Consider the following 18,812-nt stretch of genomic DNA (forward strand, 5'->3'; position numbering starts at 1 on the left):
CAGTGATGTATTGCCCAGTGTGCAGCGGCAAGGGAAGGTTAGTGTTTAAAGAGAGAGATAGCCTTTGTGATGGAGTCAGAAAGAGAGAAGGCATAATGAGCGTGTCAAAATGAGCCTGGCTCACCCAGAGAAAAACAGTAGTGTGTTACTAATGATTTGTTCCAGTGAAAGGGAAAGGGCACACACGGCGGAACATGGAGAAAAGAATGGAAATGGACACTTTTCTAACAGCAACATTGAAAACATGGCTCTTTTGGTCTCTGTTTTTAGGGATTACAGAAACAGGCACACTCTAAAGGCTCCGTTGTGTTAGCCCTTAATGGCTTAAAGATCCCAGATGAAGATAAGTAATACCCATATGACATCAAATATCGATTTAGGTATTAAGTACATCATCAGCTACGTATTACTCTAATAAGATTACAAATAATTTCCATATAATCCTTAAAGTTATTTCTTTACTTAGACACTCAAAAAATATAGTTTACTCTACTTTAACAGTTCGACACAAACAAACTTGAATAATAGATCTAGCTCATATACAGATCCAATTATGTACATATTTGAAAATAATACTACTTCAGAGTCAGCTCTATAGGCGCAGCCGTAAACTGGAGTGATGGAGCATCCTCTATCTTAAACATGAGCTCTTAAACCTACGACAAGATAATTATTTAATGACCTCAAGGTGAAAGCCATCCATTATCGTATCTCCAGCTCGGCTTCACTTCCTCATCGCCTTTGCTCTGTTTAACTTGGTATTATGAAAGTGATTAGGCTTCCCCAGACACATCCTTTCCTTTTTTATTTTCTTTGCTTCCTTTGTTTGCAAAGAAATAGACCCTCCAGCGTTTTTAGCATCCTTTAGCACCCTTTGAATGTGAGAAGGAATAATTGCGATCGAGGGTGGGGGTGGTTGGGCAGGATTTTATTTTCTTATACTGTATGTAGCTCTTATATCACAGTGTGTTGTAGCTGTAACTGTGCATTAGCTCATTAACACATGCTATGCAACCTTTTGCTCCAGTGAACTTTAATTAGCACAAAAACAGTTTTAAGTCTGAGTTCATGTCACTTTATCCATGTTGTATCACCTGTATATTATTAGCCCTTTTGCTATTAGTACCCTGATGCATGTTTTGGGTAATTGTATTTGTCAGAGTTGCATTGATTGGTGCTTCTCAGGCTCTTAAGAGGATGGAGGGTGATGGCAACCATTAGCTGTGACTGGGCTCCCTAAATAATGGAAAAAGTAAAAAATTAAAAAGCAGGGCCGATTTTTTTTACGAGGGTTAATGTATAACAGGTCAGACAAAATGGCAACATGGCGTCGTCATTTTTCTGAGTAACCTTAGAAATGATCAAATATTGAACATTTATGATTTGTTAAATGACCTTAATCATAGTTGTCTGCATGCTGTACCGACTGTGGGAATAGAAAAGGATTTGTAGGGCTATATATCCAGTAAAATGCGGAACTTTTTAATAACTGTGATAGCTACAGTGTCTCTGATGCACTTAACGTGGCAGCATGTGTTTTTCATTATGCTCTTGTTAGGCTAAAGATCATTTTCTTGGAAACCTCACATCTCTTTTTCTACTTATGATATAAGAAAACATAATTCCTGCTTATATGCAACTAATGTCCTTGCAGGATGTTTTGCTGTTTAAATATGTACCTTCTTGGTTGATTGCACTTATTGTAAGTCTCTTTGAATAAAAGCCTCAGCCAAATGATATGTGATGTAATATAATTTATGTAAAATGCTACATTTAAAGTTCCAAAAGTGTTGAGAGATTTGATTTGAATTCATAGCAACGTCTTGAAGATTGGCGTGGCAATTACACACCTCTGCCTTCCTGGAGAAAAGAATAACCGACCTCCTCGGCTAAAGTGTTTTGGCCTTCCATCTTGTAAACTAATGGATTCCTTCTCTCCTATCTGTCTTTCATCTGACAAATTCAAAGCCAGTTAGCATAATCAGCAATAACTGGCGCACTAAATCTGATATGTGGATAGTACAATGAAAAGAATGAGACCCGTTTTTTATGTCCTGATTCCCACTGGGTTGACCAGTTCTAAAAGTATATTCCTACATGGTTCTGTAAGTCCCCTTTGAAAGAATTCCTCCAGTGAGAAGCATACAAAGTGATGATTTGGTACCTCCAGTGGGCATTGCTGCCATCTAATCCTCTCTCATCACAGAGGACTTCCCGTGCTGTTGGACAATTCAAGCGATTCCTTAATCTCCATCTCTATGATCCTAGAGAGAAAACAATCCTCAGAACACGAAACCAGCACAAAGTTTTCTCAATGCATGTTGAGTGAGGTATTTTCTTTGTTAACTTTCCCCCCCTTCCCCTGCAACTTTAAAAAAAATGTTACCGTCTGTTTTCCCTTTTAATTTTCACCTCACAAGGGGTCTAACACCGGAGACTGCACTGCATATATTTATCCTCCCCCTTGTGTCACATGAGCCAGTTTGAGATAAGCATATGATTATCACTTTGCCTGTAAACGCCAACAATTGCGCAATAACTGACAATTGATTGATAACAATTGGTTTATTATGCCAACAAAAAGTCTTGTAGGAGCTTTAGCTTAATCTAAAGCTTCCATGTGGTGGTTTAACTTCCAGGGATGACATGGCTGACGCGCTTTGCAGTGTTTATACAGTAGATACCGTTTGTGTTGTTGTTTTTCAATGATGAATCGGTAGGCTTGTTATCAAATGTGGAATAGTACATTCCATTTATTGACCAGTTTGTGTGCATCGTGAAAGAGAAGTCCGTTCAATGTATAATTTCATAACAAACAATATTTTCGGTATACCCACTCGCGGTAACATTTGCCCTTTCCGGGGTCAGACACACCCAATCCTGTGACAACATTAAAGGTCACCTAGTATGCAAAATCCACTTTTTCATGTCTTTTATACATAAACACGTGTCCCCTCTGTGTGAAGAGATTCTGCAAGTTTCTGGAAAAAAAGATTCGCTGTTTTGGCTTGTGTAACCATTAGCCAATAACCAACCAAGGTAACCCCCCTCCCCCCCACATTATCACCTGAATCTCCTCCTAGGGCACCATTGAGTGGCTCCCTATTTTCTTCTAAAGTAACAGACAGAGAATCAGCACTTTTGAAACAGGGCTGAAACAGAGGGGATTATGGGATGCTACAATGATCTGTTTGGTATTTCGAGCCAAACACTTCAGAGACATGTTTTGTATATATCTGAGACCTATAATATATTGATGAAAAACAGTGTCATAGGGGACTTTTAAATACCTGTGCCATATGTTGAATAACACCCAATCATGAACTAATTAAAATGGCTCTTACAGGTCTTTTTTTAAAGGCTTAAGCTTGTAATATACAGTATGAGTGTTGGCAGTTGGCGTCAGCAGTATGGGGAGAAATATTTAAGCTTGCTGCTGATGTAAAGGTAAACTAATAGAAGATAGACACTTGTATTCCTTCCCTATGTTGGTGCCGTGGTGTCACATCGCTTACATCATGACGCTGACCCTCTGCTCACTGCCCCACTGTACAGTACAATTGGGGGACATCATTTGTGGGACGCTCAACAGAGTCAATATGCTCTTTTTCTGCTTCATTTCTGCTCGGCTCCTCTGTGAATCATCGGCGTCGTTATATAAATGACTTCAAAACACATTGCGACACCATCAAGAGAAAGTACGCACGATTCCTGAGTCACGCCTCATTAAATGGGCCGGCTGATTTTGTTTGGGCTCAGCAGTTGCCATCCTTCGCATGTTCTGGGGTCCCTAGTCGGCGGGAGCCAATCACAGGACGGCTGTGTTTGTTTGCGTGTGTGTGTGTATTCTAGAGAGACAAGCTTAATGTGTGTCAGCAAAAGCATCCAAGTGGGGAAAGTAAATCGTTGTATGAGGATTAAGTGGTTGAGGGGGATGCCGTGAATTATTGCTAAATTTCACCACCCAAAGGTTAAGTCTATCCTACTGCTTCAGGATGGTTTAATTTATATTAGTGAATACTTCTGGCCTATTTACCCAAGAATAAATATTGATGTGCAGCTTTGCTAACAAGGAATTTCAGAAAGTGAAAAGGTTCAATCCCTTATGGGGATTTCATGGAGATAAAAATGAATCGAATGAAACTATTGGGGTGTAATAGTTCAACTCAATAAGGCTAGATGGGAATTTGTTTGCTATTTTTCCTACTGGTTAATGGAATGTAACATCCTCCGTTGCTTAATCTCTACAGGCATTGAAATAGAAGAACCCCTCTATTTCTGGTTGAAAAATATGTTTAGACAATAACAATCTTCACTTGTAACTCTTATATGAAAATATGATGTAAAAATATAGAAGTTTAATTTGGAGTGCTGAGACTCATCCAAGAGTTTATTGAGTGTGAAGAAGCCAGGGGATAGATAACGGTGTGGATGAGATTGTTCTTTGATAGCAGCTGATATGTCACATAAAGTGGGCCGTTTGTGCGAACACAAGCAGTTTGTGGGATAATAATCGGAAAAAGCAAAAGCAGTAATATACTGGAGCACATATTTTTCAACACAATTTGAAGTAAATACATCCACTATGGAAATACAGTTATGCTTGAAATATGAGATTGGTGATGTCACCTCACTTGTTAAATGAACTTTGTTTTGTTTCGCTAGCAGTACAGTTGCTAGAAGTTCTAATGGCGGTCCCTCCAACTGTTTTTCAGTTGGAGTATCAGTAATTGTCTCTATTATATGGCCAATATCCCAACAAATATGGATGGACGACCATACAATGAAATACAAATGAGGCCCCCCAGTAATGTTATTAATTGAAGTGCCCCATACTGCCTTTTTCTCTCTATGCTATGACAAATTACAGCAAAACATATTTAAATAAACATATATAAATATGTCACAACCTTTTTTATCAAAACATGATATCACAACGATACTGTTGACTATTGGTGCTTCCCAAAATATGATCACAATGGGATTTTTCATATATAATTATCAGTAATGCAGATAGTCTTTGAAAGTAAAGGCAGCAGTCTGGTAAGTACAGGAAATTACGTAATTGTAATCTAATTTAACCAACCATAATATACCCTTCAAAACCCTTAAAAGGCAACAATGAGATCCAAAATGTAGTGTAGGATGATTTATCATATCCTGATGACAATATATTACCTAGCCCTCTACCCAGATGATGAATCCCAATAACTTGGTTTTGATACAGTATAGCGCAATTAATAGAATATATTTTTGGTTCTGTAGGCTGGACTTTCATTCCAATTTGTTGGTAGAAGCATTAACGTTCCCCACAAGATTGTAATAAAGTGATCCCCTGATAGTGCCACCATCTCGTCAAATTGTCTAAAACTAATGACATCAGCCTGAGAAGTCTCCAGAACTGACCATAGACTCTTGTTATACAATCCATGGTCAGGACTGAGATGAAGGTTGAGATGTTTTAGATGGTGAATGTATTTGTTATGTCTTTCCAAAAGAGAAGATGTATGTGTAGAGATACCAATAAGGATTCAGTGGAGAAAAACTCAATGAAACATTTCAAACGCCAGCCTCCCTATTAATTTGAGCTACACCATGTTCCTCCTCCTATCTTTTCAGCCATCCTACATCTTCTACAGCACGCTCCCCCTCTCTGGGATCTGTTGTGATATCAGATGAAAGAAACGATTCCCTTTTTTATTTTCTCCTCTCATGTTTGATGCTTCTTTGGAAGCCTCTCAGCATCATGTCGTTTTTCTGGTGTAACCATATCCTATTTGATTTGTGTGTGTGTTTGGGGGATGCTTATGCATGTGTGGGTACAGCATTCCAGCAACATACTCATGAAAACTCCAGCCGTGAAGATTGACAGCTGAGATAGATAATCGCACAGGGATGCAAGTCGGAGAGGGGCCATAAGGAGGGAAATGATATGTTTAATACATGGAGATTTGACGGATCCAAAGCGCGGCGACACATTATCTGCCAGCTCTTATCTCGCTTCATAACGATGCTGGTTGAATATGTTATAATCTTGCAACGTATAGCTGCTGTTTGCCTTTCCGTGATTTAAATGGATTGTCCTGACATTAACACGGTGTACCATCATATTAGTCACAATACATTTGCTTCAGAAAGGCTTGCTGTAAACCACAACACTAATATTTCTCTGTAATTATTTATATTGTGAAAAAATGTGCTTCCAGATCATTTTCATCTGCTGTGCAATGAGTGGCAAACCATGCTTCCTGGGAAGGACTCTAAGATTGATAACTCTTCTCGTAAACAACATTCCAAAATTACATTTAACAGTCGCATGTAGAACTTTTTCATCCTTAACAATTCCATGAGTTACGACGCAAGCTTACACATTGCATTATGACGCATATTCTAGTTTGCTATTCTGGTAGGAAGCAAGGTGGGTGCTTTTTCCCAAAGTATATACTTCTCTCTGTTGAAACAGAACATCTGCTGTGAACTTTATCCAAACTCAGAGTTATGCTGATTGTGCCCGAACCGGGTGTAATGAGGTTGTTAGTATCTGGTGGAGCGGTGCACTTCAATCAGAGGGGCAAACCTGTAATTCTAACTTCTGACTTCTGAGGACTTTGGTGCGTTCGGAACAATTCAGTGTTCGTTTGTGTGTTTGTGCGAGGGCACCTAAGTGGTGGTTATTACCCGCTGTTCACTGTCAGGGCAGAGGGGCGTCTACCGTCTCATTTTGGTCAGCACCCCAATCAAACCGCTCAGGCCATCTCCTGCAGAGTTAGCTACACAGGAAGGTGCTTGAAAACTGCCAATGTGCGACTTTATGTTTGTATGTCTGACCTCTACATCAACCCCCCTCCATTTCCCTCCTCTCTTTCAGTATCACACACCTCCACGGAACACATTGCCAATCTGGACGACCATTCATCATTTCCATATTGAGGCCTTGATGAGAACGGGTTTAATAATACATGTACGAGGAGATAAAATCAGGGGAGAGAAAATTAATATTCTCTGGGCTTGTCAGGCTCATTTAAGCAAGCCCTGTGTTTCGTTGTGTGGCCTCTGACACAGATGATTGCGTGGGCAGCTATGCAGTTTTTCCTCATAATTACTTTTTGCCATGCCGCTCGTGTCCATTGTCATTCTCAATAAGGTAGAGGTCTCTGAAATAGAGAAAGCAACACAGGGGCAGATATGTAGCCTATGGTGCATGGCTTCTTCTTTTTTTTGTTGGTCCCTTAACCCTAGAACGATACACAATCCTCCTCTAAAAATATCTCACCGTGCTTCACTTTCTCTGCTACAAATCCTTGCGCCACAGTGGGACCCGGTAATATGTCCAATGGCAATAACTGAGGCTTCATCTGCTGAAAGATTCATGAAACTAATTACCACCGTTCAGATGTACTGAACTAATGAAGTACGTAGTGTCAACATATCGAGATCAGGTTACTCCAAGAACTGCGCAATAACTTATTAGAGTTTTCACAGGGTTTTGCTTTTTCTTAGCAGGAAAACAAAATACTGTACCATCATTTGACTTTTTCGGTTGGAGTCGTTTGCTTACAGCCTCATGCATACTGATGCAGCAGGTTTTCCACATTGCATGGCAGTGGACCAATTCTTTGTTTCCAAGGTGTTCAGACACAGGCACCCCCACAAGCATACATCAATGTATACACTCAGAAATATACTGTACAGTGTTTACAAGTGTTTACATACCCTATGCAATATTTACGTGCCTGGCCGCTGCTCCTCCACACTCTGCAAGCTTTAGCTCATGCACTGCAAATCCAGCCTACGAATAATAGGATGATAATTTACTTACTAACGTGACAAACGCCCTCTTTTCCGAGCTTATCTATTTCACTTCATCTCAGTCTTTCTCCGCAACAGACTTTAGGCCAAATAAATAGGTCTAGGAAGCATATCTGTGCACAAGCCGGAGTCATTTTAATTGAGCGTGCTGAGCGATGGGGCTGCTTGGAGGTGCTTTAATTTGCAGGGATGGCTAAACAGATGTAGCATCATAAAGTAATGTAATGGATTACCCCCCCCAACCCCCTGGCACCGAGGCACACGAATAAGCCCGGTTAAGTGATGGGAAACCGGGAGAATGAATGGGAAAGAGGATTTTTCAACTAGAAATACATAAGTAGGATCAGTATATTTTGGGATGAATCAGTTGGTAAATACTAAAAGCTGGAAAAGTGATGATTGGCAGAGTTTATAGTGGTAAGAAGATATTCAGCGTGTGTGCATGTGATTGCAAATATGACTGTAAGTCAATGGGATCCTGTGCGTTGCAAGAAAACCCAACAGATTTCCAAGGAGCAATTGATGGTTGTTTGGTCTCTTTTTGGTGTTGTTTTTTGTTTATTTGTGCACACTTTAGACCTTTGTGTTATTGTTTTGTGTGGCTTTGTTGCTGTTTTGGTAATTTTGTAGTTATTATTCTTTTTGCATCTCTTTATTGTAATTGTTGTGTTTATTTGTGGTAGTTTTGCTTTGTAGCCATTTTGTGTCCCTTTTTGAAGTCTCTGTGTGTTTTTAGTCTTGGCGGTCATTGTGTGTCCCCTTGTTGTCATTTTGTTTGGTTGGTAGTCGTTTCATATCTCTTTGTAGTCATGCTGTGCTTTCTTTTAGTCATTTTGTTGTAGCCTTTTTATATGTCTTTGCAGTCGTTTTGTATCTCTTTGTAGTCATCATTATTTATTTGTAATGAATTTGAACCTGCCCATGATGGTTGTGTGCATCTAAGTGACATTTTGTAGGTTCAGTTAAGGGGGGTGCTCCCTGTCACTGTGGGCCCCTGGGCCTGTCCCCGGTGGACCCCTACAGTAATCCACCCATGTATGCATGACACATCTGTGTGCAACATAGTGTGAAATGTATTCTTTTTGAAGTGCGTTCATGTATGTTACTCTACCGGGGTCTCAGAACTGTGCAGGGGTATCTTTGAAGTGCGGCGACATAAACTGCATGTGCCTGTTTGTATGTGTGTGTATACGTGTGTTTCGGGGCTTGTGGGGTAGGCAGTGGGCTAGATAAATCCAAGGTTAACTGTTGTCAAACCAGCCTTCAGGCCATGGCAGTGTAGTCGGCGCAGGAGCCATGAAGTGCTCCCCTAAGAGAGGCAGCTGAAGCCAACTCCAGCTGTCGAGCTGCAAAGACGCACCCCCACCCCACATTCCTGACAACACAGACATATGTCACACTCCCTGTCCGAGCCACGTTGGGGAGCTGTGGCACGGAGGCAGTGGCATGCTTACGCCCGGCCAAAAACACTCAGCCGGCAGAGTGCAACAGGCCATGTTTCACAGTAGTGTTGTTACAGGGATTTCACAGCATGCAAAAATAAGTACACGCACGGGGTAAGGTCGAACGTGATCCCCCCCGAACGAGAGCTGGCAAGGTGAATGCTGCATGTCTCTGCATTGGCTTGCCAATGACAGATGGAGCCCAGGTGCCATTAGGCAGACAAACGACGGCTTCATTAGGACGTGCCACTGGCAAGTGATGAATGCTGCCCTCTCCAAGCCATATTTGGAACGGGATAAAACCTGGAAAAGAGTATGCTATGTAGGTTGTTCAGAAGGCAGCTTCGCTTTCATTTCATGTCTCTGCTTTGAGGCCACGTTAAAAAGGGAAATCAACATTGAAAGTGTATCAAATGTACCATGGTAAATTATATCAAGTAGTTGAAAGAAAGTCAAAAATTGGCAATCAACCTCAGTGAGGAGGATTTGTCTTTGTTACTTCTTTTAATGTACTTTCTGCTCCAAATAATAAGATTGTGAGCCAGAAGCAACGTGCAAGCGTAAATAACATTTTTCTTTTCCTTTTTAATAAACTGTTTTTCAAGGTTGCCACTTATGTGAATTCAAATGTATTGCCTCAGCACAAAATGCCAGTAACCTACATTAATGAATGGTGTTGACAAAGTAACCATTATGGCGGAGAACGTTCGCGTTATAGGCGAGCTGCTTCCTCACTCTCCATTCCCATGCAACTTCATGGTGTCTCAAACACATCAAGAGCATATCATCATCATCATCATCATCATCATCATCATCTTCAGTACACCTCACAGCATCTCCCGCCTTACTCACTCACGAGAGGAAGTAAGACAGGAAACAGAGGGGGTATGGGGGGGTAGAAAGGAGGGCATGGAGGAGTTAAAGGGGAAGGGAGGACAGAGATTGAGAAAGATCGCGAGAGACAGAAGCGTGGGGAGGGAGGGGGAGGGAGGTGTGCCACGGGCCACAACGGCTCTGCCTCCCCACTCACATCCATGTGTCACCTCACCGTGTTGCAAATTAGGCTACACATGCTCCCTGGAGATGTCAGAACATATATTTTGATGGTTGGCTTGAATTTGCATAGGTGCACTGTAGTAATTTTTTTAATCAAGATTTGTCTCAATTCCATTTAAAAATGGATCTTAAATTGTTTTAAGTAAATAAATAACTTAGGAATCAATAAATGGCCTATGTTGCAAGGCTGCTAGTTTAACCACCTTTCCCAGTAGCAGTTGTGCAGCGTAGCTTTTGAGTTGCAAGCAATTTTTCTTGTAGGGTAGCATGACCAATTGCTGCATCACAGTCTTTTTTTTCTTTCTTGAAGATGAAAAAGCTCAGAAATGATTGAAATGGTGCTCCACCACCTGCTCAGATTCTGCACAGGCACCGGCCTGTCTTACATTTCAGGGGAGAATCAGGCTGTGGGCTCGTTTGATGGTACGGACCAAAAAGAGAGACTGACAGTTGACCTGTCCCGAAACAGGCAGCCGTTGGCGGGTCAAGTCGGGTTACTGAACCAAACACTTGCATTCTCTTCTTTGTCTGAAATGCTTCGTTTCTTTAAGTCCCACAAAAACCCAGTCCTTTCTAATTGGCCTTGAAGAAAAATATGGCACATGTGCAAAGGTAGTTCTCAAGCGATGGGTGGGGATACTAATATGTGGGCTTGTATTTTTAACATTTCTTGACATCTTAAGGAAATGACTGGAGACAGGAGATTATAATTTCAGGCGTTTACTTGCAAGAAGGCATCAGACATCCAATACAATCTCTTTATATACTCACAAATACACCACTCAATACAAGATATAGACATCTATTCATAAACTTGGTATACTAATGATCCTGCATGTGACATAGAAAGCCTAATCTGAAAAGCTTATAAAACCAGGTCCTCTTTTATTGAGCTCCATGTTAAATAAACTTACTGACACTAGGACATTGCTTGCAGTTATCAGTGAAGAGTATTGATGCAAACTAGAACACTGAGTGTGATTACATCCGCACAAGTATCCCTGTTTACCGGTATAGGCACATTTAAAAATGACCTCCGGTTTTACAAATCTAGATACGACTTGATCCCAGTTTTTGAGAAGCCAATGGAGAGGCTTTAGTATCTGATAGGAACCAGGGCGCTACAGCAGGTTTCATGACAACACCTTATCGGGGTTTCTGATTAGCCAGACACTAAAATGTATTTATTCTCAGGAATAAACTGGAGGCATGTTGAGGAACCACCTGTTATATCCATGTAAAACATAAAAAATAGTCAAAATTGAGATACTCATGACATTTGCATGTAAACGTACTCTTTGACAACGCTTTCATGAATAATTTGCTAGTTTTTATAATACTTTATTCTGTTAATGATATTACCTATGAGTAGTAGCTTGAAGGCAAATGTTAAAAGCCACCTTTAACATGACTTTTATCCAAAATGAAATCCCTAAAACAAGTTGTTAAAGTTGTGAAGGAGAAGTAAGTAGTGCTCTTTAGATCATAATAGTCCTATATGGCTATAATATGATTTTAAGAGCTTTCTTGGAAAATAACTGCCATTAGTGATAAACACATCCCTTATCACCGGCTCCTGTTACTTCTGTAATAAATGATGTTTCAGTCACAGTTTTCCCTTGGAAACCCCACTGTAATTTGACTTCATTAAATCTGTAATGTTCTGAGAGACTGGGAACCAGAGAGCTGAGTCTGCCTTGTGATTTCACCCTCCTGCTGCTCCAGAGAAAATGTGCTCTTTGATGTGCTTGAAAGAGGCAGGATTCCACATTGTCTTTTAAAAACAATTCTTCCATTTGTTATCTATCTGGCTTTAACAATTTTAAACTAAACTCACCTCGATATGCACTCTGGGATGACAAGCGTGTGATTTACGATTTATAATTGTTTGTTTCTCTCTCAGCCCTCCTCCTGCCTCTATCATCCTGGGAGGCAGGTGCTCGGGTTATGGTTAGCGTTCTGCATTGTGGGCTCTGATGGGACTGCCGATGCATTATATTGTGAGCCAGATATTGCCGTCCCCTGGCTGCAGTCGGACGGGCAAATGGAAACTGCCTGTGCTACCCTGCCAAGGGATGAAGAGAACATATTTTACCTGACAGTTAACACCTGAAACCAACTAAAGTCCTGTACATTTGGTTTAAAAATGGTCATTATTATGAAAATTAAGTATGAGTATTAAAGGTTCCCTATTATACTGTTTTTCATCAATATATTATAGGTCTCAGATATATACAAAACATGTCTCTGAAGTGTTTGGCTCGAAACACCAAAACAGATCATTGTAGCATCCCATAATCCCCGCTGTTTGAGTAAGTCCGCCATTTAGACAGTATTTGAACGTGGACATGTTGATCAAAGTTTGTTTCCCTTTCAAAGAGCCATTACTTCAGACTGACATGATGAGAGAAGGTCTGCTTTGGTTGGCTCAAACAGTTGGATTCAGATGGACGAAAGCCAGCCGCAGTGTTTTTATTCAACACCTTATACACATATAGGTTCCCGGTGGAAGAAGAAACATACAGTCAACTGAGCACACACATTTGCTTAGTTTGAGTTTAGATAATAGGAATGTTGCACAAAGGAGAGAAGAGCTGCAATCGGAAGCATTCCATTGCTTTTGAAATAGTTCCAATGACTGTACAATATGAGATTTTAGATACAGCATAACATCATTTGAAGTATAATAGGGACAGGAAGTAGCAGATATCAAGGGAACACACTTTACTCAATGTCAGGAATTTAGATTTTTCAGTTTTTGTTTATCTCTTTTTGTATTTTTCTCTGTTTTTATTGTTGTTTTATTCTCTGTCTTAGAGTTCTTAGAAAAGCGCTATATACAGTTGCAAGAAAAAGTATGTGAACCCTTTGGAACTACCTGGATTTTTGCATAAATTGGTCATAAAATGTGTTCTGATCTTCATCTAAGTCACAACAATAGACAAACACAGTCTGCTTAAGCTAAAACCACACAAACAATTATATGTTTTTATGTTTTTATTGAACACACCATGTAAAGATTCACAGTGCAGGGTGGAAAAAGTATGTGAACCCTTGGATTTAATAATGGGTTGACCCTTCTATGGCAGCAATAACCTCAACCAAACGTTTCCTATAGTTGCATATCAGACCTGCACAACGGTCAGGAGGAATTTTGGACCATCCCTCTTTACAAAACTGTTTCAGTTCAGCAATATTCTTGGGATGTCTGGTGTGAATCGCTCTCTTGAGGTCATGCCACAGCATCTCAATTGGGTTGAGGTCAGGACTCTGACTGGGCCACTCCAGAAGGCGTATTTTCTTCTGTTGAAGTCATTCTGTTGTTGATTTACTTCTGTGCTTTGGGTCGTTGTCCTGTTGCATCACCCATCTTCTGTTGAGCTTCAATTGGTGGACAGATGGCCTTAAGTTCTCCAGCAAAATGTCTTGATAAACTTGAGAATTCATTTTTCCGTCGATGATGGCAATCTTTCCAGGCCCTGATGCAGCAAAGCAGCCCCAAACCATGATGCTCCCTCCACCATACTTCACAGTTGTAATGAGGTTTTGATGTTGGTGTGCTGTGCGTTTTTTTCTCCACACATAGCGTTTACAACTGTGAAGTATGGTGGAGGGAGCATCATGGTTTGGGGCTGCTTTNAAAAAGCTTGTTATATTCGTTAGCATAGCTAGCTAACCAGATGCTAATAACAACAAAGTTATTGACTGTATGATCAGTATGAACCAGTTTGTGGCGGCACGTGGGGGGTGTTTGTTGGAAATCCTATTCAACTAAAAGCCAGACAACGCCGCCTTGGGAATTGCACCCAAGGAAATAATTATTCCAAGTAGGCTACCAACAAGGCACTCAGGTTCGTGATACTGAGGGGCAGGAGACGTGGTTCCAATTTATCAAATGTTTTATTTCTGGCATTAAAATATCATTAAAAACACAGTAAGATCATCAAACACACTGGAAATAAAGGGGAGGAACAGATCACCACTGGGCTTTCAACTAAAGACACAGGCTTGTCATACAACCACTTCATCTCAAGTGCTTTTTGCCCACTTTTTGTCAAGGGCATCATCACAGATTTGAAATCTGCCGACTGCATTAATCCACATTAATCTGTCTTCAAAGTACGGCTGCAAACTATGGGGAACACAGCGCTGTCAACAGCAGTTACCTGGCTCTTCACCAATCCCAGCTCCTCTATTCAAATCTTTTTCCAGTGTTTTCCAAGGTAATGCTTTTGTGGTTTGGCTTCTTCTGGATTAGAACTGTTTATAATCTGCACGACTAGCTGCCACTTGAGTTGGTTTAAATGGAATGAATCCGAAACTTCCATAGCATATAATTCTCCTTGGGGTAAGTGACTACATGCATGTGCTCATACACACACGAGTGCACATCTCCGCTGGATAGCACACATCAGCACAAAGACAAACCAACAGTGGCTAAATAGCCCCCGCTATACCTTCGAGCAGCTGTAGAATCAGGCTACTGAAGTGTAATCAAAAGCCTCGGTCCGCCCCAAGGTCAATTCATCAGAGAAGTTATCACGCCTGAATTATACATGACATCCTCTGTAAACCATAAATGTTGAATATTTCGTTCCCACACTTGAAATGACATGGAGAAAAGAGACTGAGATAAAGAAGGGGAAGGATTATGAGGAATAGTGCCTTAGCAAATCAGTCACTTAAAATAAAACGTCAGCGGGGTGAAACGTTTTTTTTTTTAAAACAATACAGATGGATTCAAGAAAAACATTCATAAAAGGCGGTTCATGCTCAAATGCACCGCACGCATCCTCATCCAGAGATAGAACAGCTACACAGTAAATAAATAATGTACAGGATAAACAAACACCAGCAAAAGTTGGCAAGGGTACAATCAGATAAAAGCAGTAGTGATATGTTTTACCGCAACATGCTAACAGCTCGACAAGATGCAATTTATTCTCCCTTCTGGAACATGGCAGAGAAAATAAGGTTATTGGAGTTGATCTTATTCACATCTGCTCCTCAAGATGGAGCCTTCAGCTATTAAGTTCCAGTGTCAGAATCTTGCTGTGAACCCAAACGAGCAAATCAATAGCGTATCGAGTGAGGTCAGCCTCCTTGAACTCTCCTGCTCTCTGCTTCACTCGTTCGCAGTGTCTCTCTCTGTGAATCTCTGCCTCGCCCTCTCTCAGATGGGCTTTTAATCTCGCCAGAGAAAGAATACAAATGTGAAGGGGGCTGATAACTAGTTAAGCAGATGCTGCCAGGAGTGTGCCAGGGACTGTACTGGTTAATCTGCAATGAAATGTAAAAAACTGCATTTACTATGAAACAAATACCAAATGTGACCAAATGCCAAATATATATAGAAGACATATAAGGCACATTTTCAGGCTCATATTTGTATTTTGGCTTTCTATTAGAACATGTTTTCATGCTTTAATATTTGAAAAACTAATTCTTTTTTTCATGCTGTCTGTCTGAATATACTTGTATTCATTGTCTGCCTCAGTCTGATTTGATTGGCTGGCAGGAAAAAGGATACGTTCGCCTTGAGCGTATGGTTATTCACAAAATGAGCCTACATGTGACATAAAAAGAGGAACCAAATCTAAATGGCTTAAGCCTATGTTTTCTAACCTAAGGACCTAGATTGTGTCCTTTGAAATAATTCACAGGCAAATTACAGAAAAATGTACCGAATGCTCAAAAGAAAAACAATTGCTTGTGCGTTATCTCTTGTCTTTCTCTATTCCTCTTGCAGGTAAGGTGATTTTTCATTACTATGGGCCATGAGTCATAACAGTGGACCAGAGCAACAAATTAAGACACCATGTGCCACGTTGAGGTTGCCACCCAGAGTAGCCAATCGGCCATCGATTTCCGTGTGTGAAGCTCCGTGGAGCAAAGTGATGGCGGAGGGGAAGCTGGGTGACAGCAAGCTAGGTTGAAATTAAAGATTTCCCATCCATGAAATGAAAAAAGGCCAACAGGGCCAATAAAGTGGCTCCTGTTGAGTGTGCACACACAAAGCCCCACATTGCTTTACGTTACATACTAGCGCTTCTCTCACCACAAACACTTATGCCGTCAGCGAACACCCTTCCGTTTGATAGCCCAATATCCCAGCGCTGTTGACAGTACGAGTTACGGCACACTTCGTAGGGGAGGATATAACACTGACAGTGATGACATTATCCCTGCCCCTCTTTTGTTAGGAAACCACAGTCTATTGTCTAATAAATAAAGGCGAGGCTCCATTAAGACCAATGACTGTATCCATCCTCCCCTGTCTCTCATTATAAGGCCATCTGCATCCATCGACACACGCATCCCTCCTGGCAAGGCCACACAGGGCTCATCAGAGACAGGAGAGCCCATAACGTTTCATCGCCGGAGCCCTTCAATACCGCCTGTCTGGCCATGATGAGGTCATAAAGATAGCAGTAGCATGTGAGTCGACACACAAGCTAATGGAGGCGGACAAACACCTTTGGGAGCGAGCGGTATTTTGTACCAGATGACAGCGGGGCTCAACTGAGAAGCTTCCATTTTTGTTTACCCTCTTTTCTGCCCAGTCTCTCATGGTCAAAATTAAACTAGTGTCTCTTCAGCTGGAAAATGGCCTCTATTCCACCCACACACACACACTCGAGTAAAACCAGCTTTCGGGCCCGGCATTCCCAGGCTGTCAGCTCGCTGCTCGTCTTTCTGTGCAAGCCCGCGCTCAATCATTGATGAGGCCAGGTCCTCCAGTCAGAATGAAAGGAATGGGCAAAGGAGTGCAATCACCATTAGACTTCAGAAGAAGCATTAGCGAGAACCACATATTAAAAATCTCCCCAATCCTCAGGCAGATACTAATGGTGCAGGGAAAACATACAAACAGCAGCAGCAGCAGAAACACACAAGAGAAAACTTCACATGAAACATTGATAGCGGGGAGCTGACATTATAGGCTTGTACAGTGTGGAAAGTTCAAGCAATGAAAATGTTTGTTCCGTAATTACAATCGGTGCAGTGTTATGTCTGTGCGCATAAACACACGGACACACAAGTGACAAGGCAGCAGAGTCTGTTACCATCCATCCCTCCTCTGCACTGTCTGGATCTCCCACCATTATCGTTTATTAATATTATTCCTCAAACAATGTGTACCCTCTTACTCACTCCTCAGCCTCTCTGTCTGGCTACCCCTCCTACGGTTTTCCATGCAGTCAGATCTCTATGTCTCTCCTGCCTGTTCCCTTTCATTCACACCATGCTCTGGGACAATAATGCCAAAACACTGCCAGAGGCGACCAGAGATGAAGAGCATATTTTCCCTCCATTTAGGCCAGACTTCTCCCTCTTTGAACATTCATTAAGGCAATCAATCGTTATGACTTGAAAAACCGTGCTACAAAGACTGCCTAAGTTTGTGTAAACTAATATTAGGAACACTCAAAAGATAATCTTTCGTCAAATAAACCTTCAAATTCATTAGTATAAATAATTAACCCCCGCCACATACTCATCTCCACAAATGTTATGGCTAAACTTGTTTTACCTCTGGAGCGCAGAGTAAAGGAGTAAACAGAGTGCAGGATATCTTTATTATACATGTGCGTTTGTACGTCGCAGGGAGCAGATGGGGGGACGCTAGGCAGTGTTGCACGGGGAGCTAGGCTCAGCACTGTTCTTAGCTGAGCTCTCAGTAGGCCTGCCTGGGGTCGACTCTATATATTACTGGATCAGAGTGAACTCTTCAACTCCATGCTGAGTGGGCGCATACGATGGGCGGGCAGGAGGAGTTCTCCTGAGCTCGAGCTGTAGCCCTGAGATAGTCCCCGGTTTCTGCACGTAAACACACAAGGCCAAATCTTGTTGAGGGGAAGCTGCACTCGGCTGATAAAGTGCTACCCTGAGTGAACCTCGAACCTCTACATCTACTTCCTCACCCTGACTCTCTTTCTCCAATTCGTGCTCTGTTAAGCCCCTCAGCCCTCTCTTCACCTCACGGTTATACGAGGTGTTAAGAGTCGGGTGATCGCGGTACAGTTTAATGGAGTCAATGTGTGGAAAGCTTGGACTGTTAGTACACGTGTAAATGTGTGTCAAAGTGAGGAACACCAGGTTCAAATGGCAACACATCAAAAACATCTCATCTGGTGATTGCCTGCTGAGTGGATACATATGTTGTGAGTTCATTTTTGTATCCAAACATCCTTTTAGTGGCTGAAATTGGTTCTCAATCCCCTTCTACTTAGCCTCCGTTTTTATTTTTCGTTGTTGACATCTTCAGGTTGCATTGGCCTTATTAGGCTGTGATGGAATAGACCCATCTGGTACAGGAGAATCAAGGCATCATGAGAGCACTTAGATGGATTGAAAAGCAATTATATGTGCTAGATTAATTACGAGTTGCTGCTCTGTTGCTACACTGCTGAGGTGTAGGAACACGCACCAAAGGATGGAAAACATGTAGAGAAAGATAAAAAAAAACGTTTTAAATGTAGACACAGATGTCCCTGGCATATT

Source organism: Notothenia coriiceps, unplaced genomic scaffold, assembly GCF_000735185.1.
Source record: "Notothenia coriiceps isolate Sejong01 unplaced genomic scaffold, NC01 NC01_scaffold00003275, whole genome shotgun sequence".
Classification (NCBI taxonomy): Eukaryota; Metazoa; Chordata; class Actinopteri; order Perciformes; family Nototheniidae; genus Notothenia; species Notothenia coriiceps.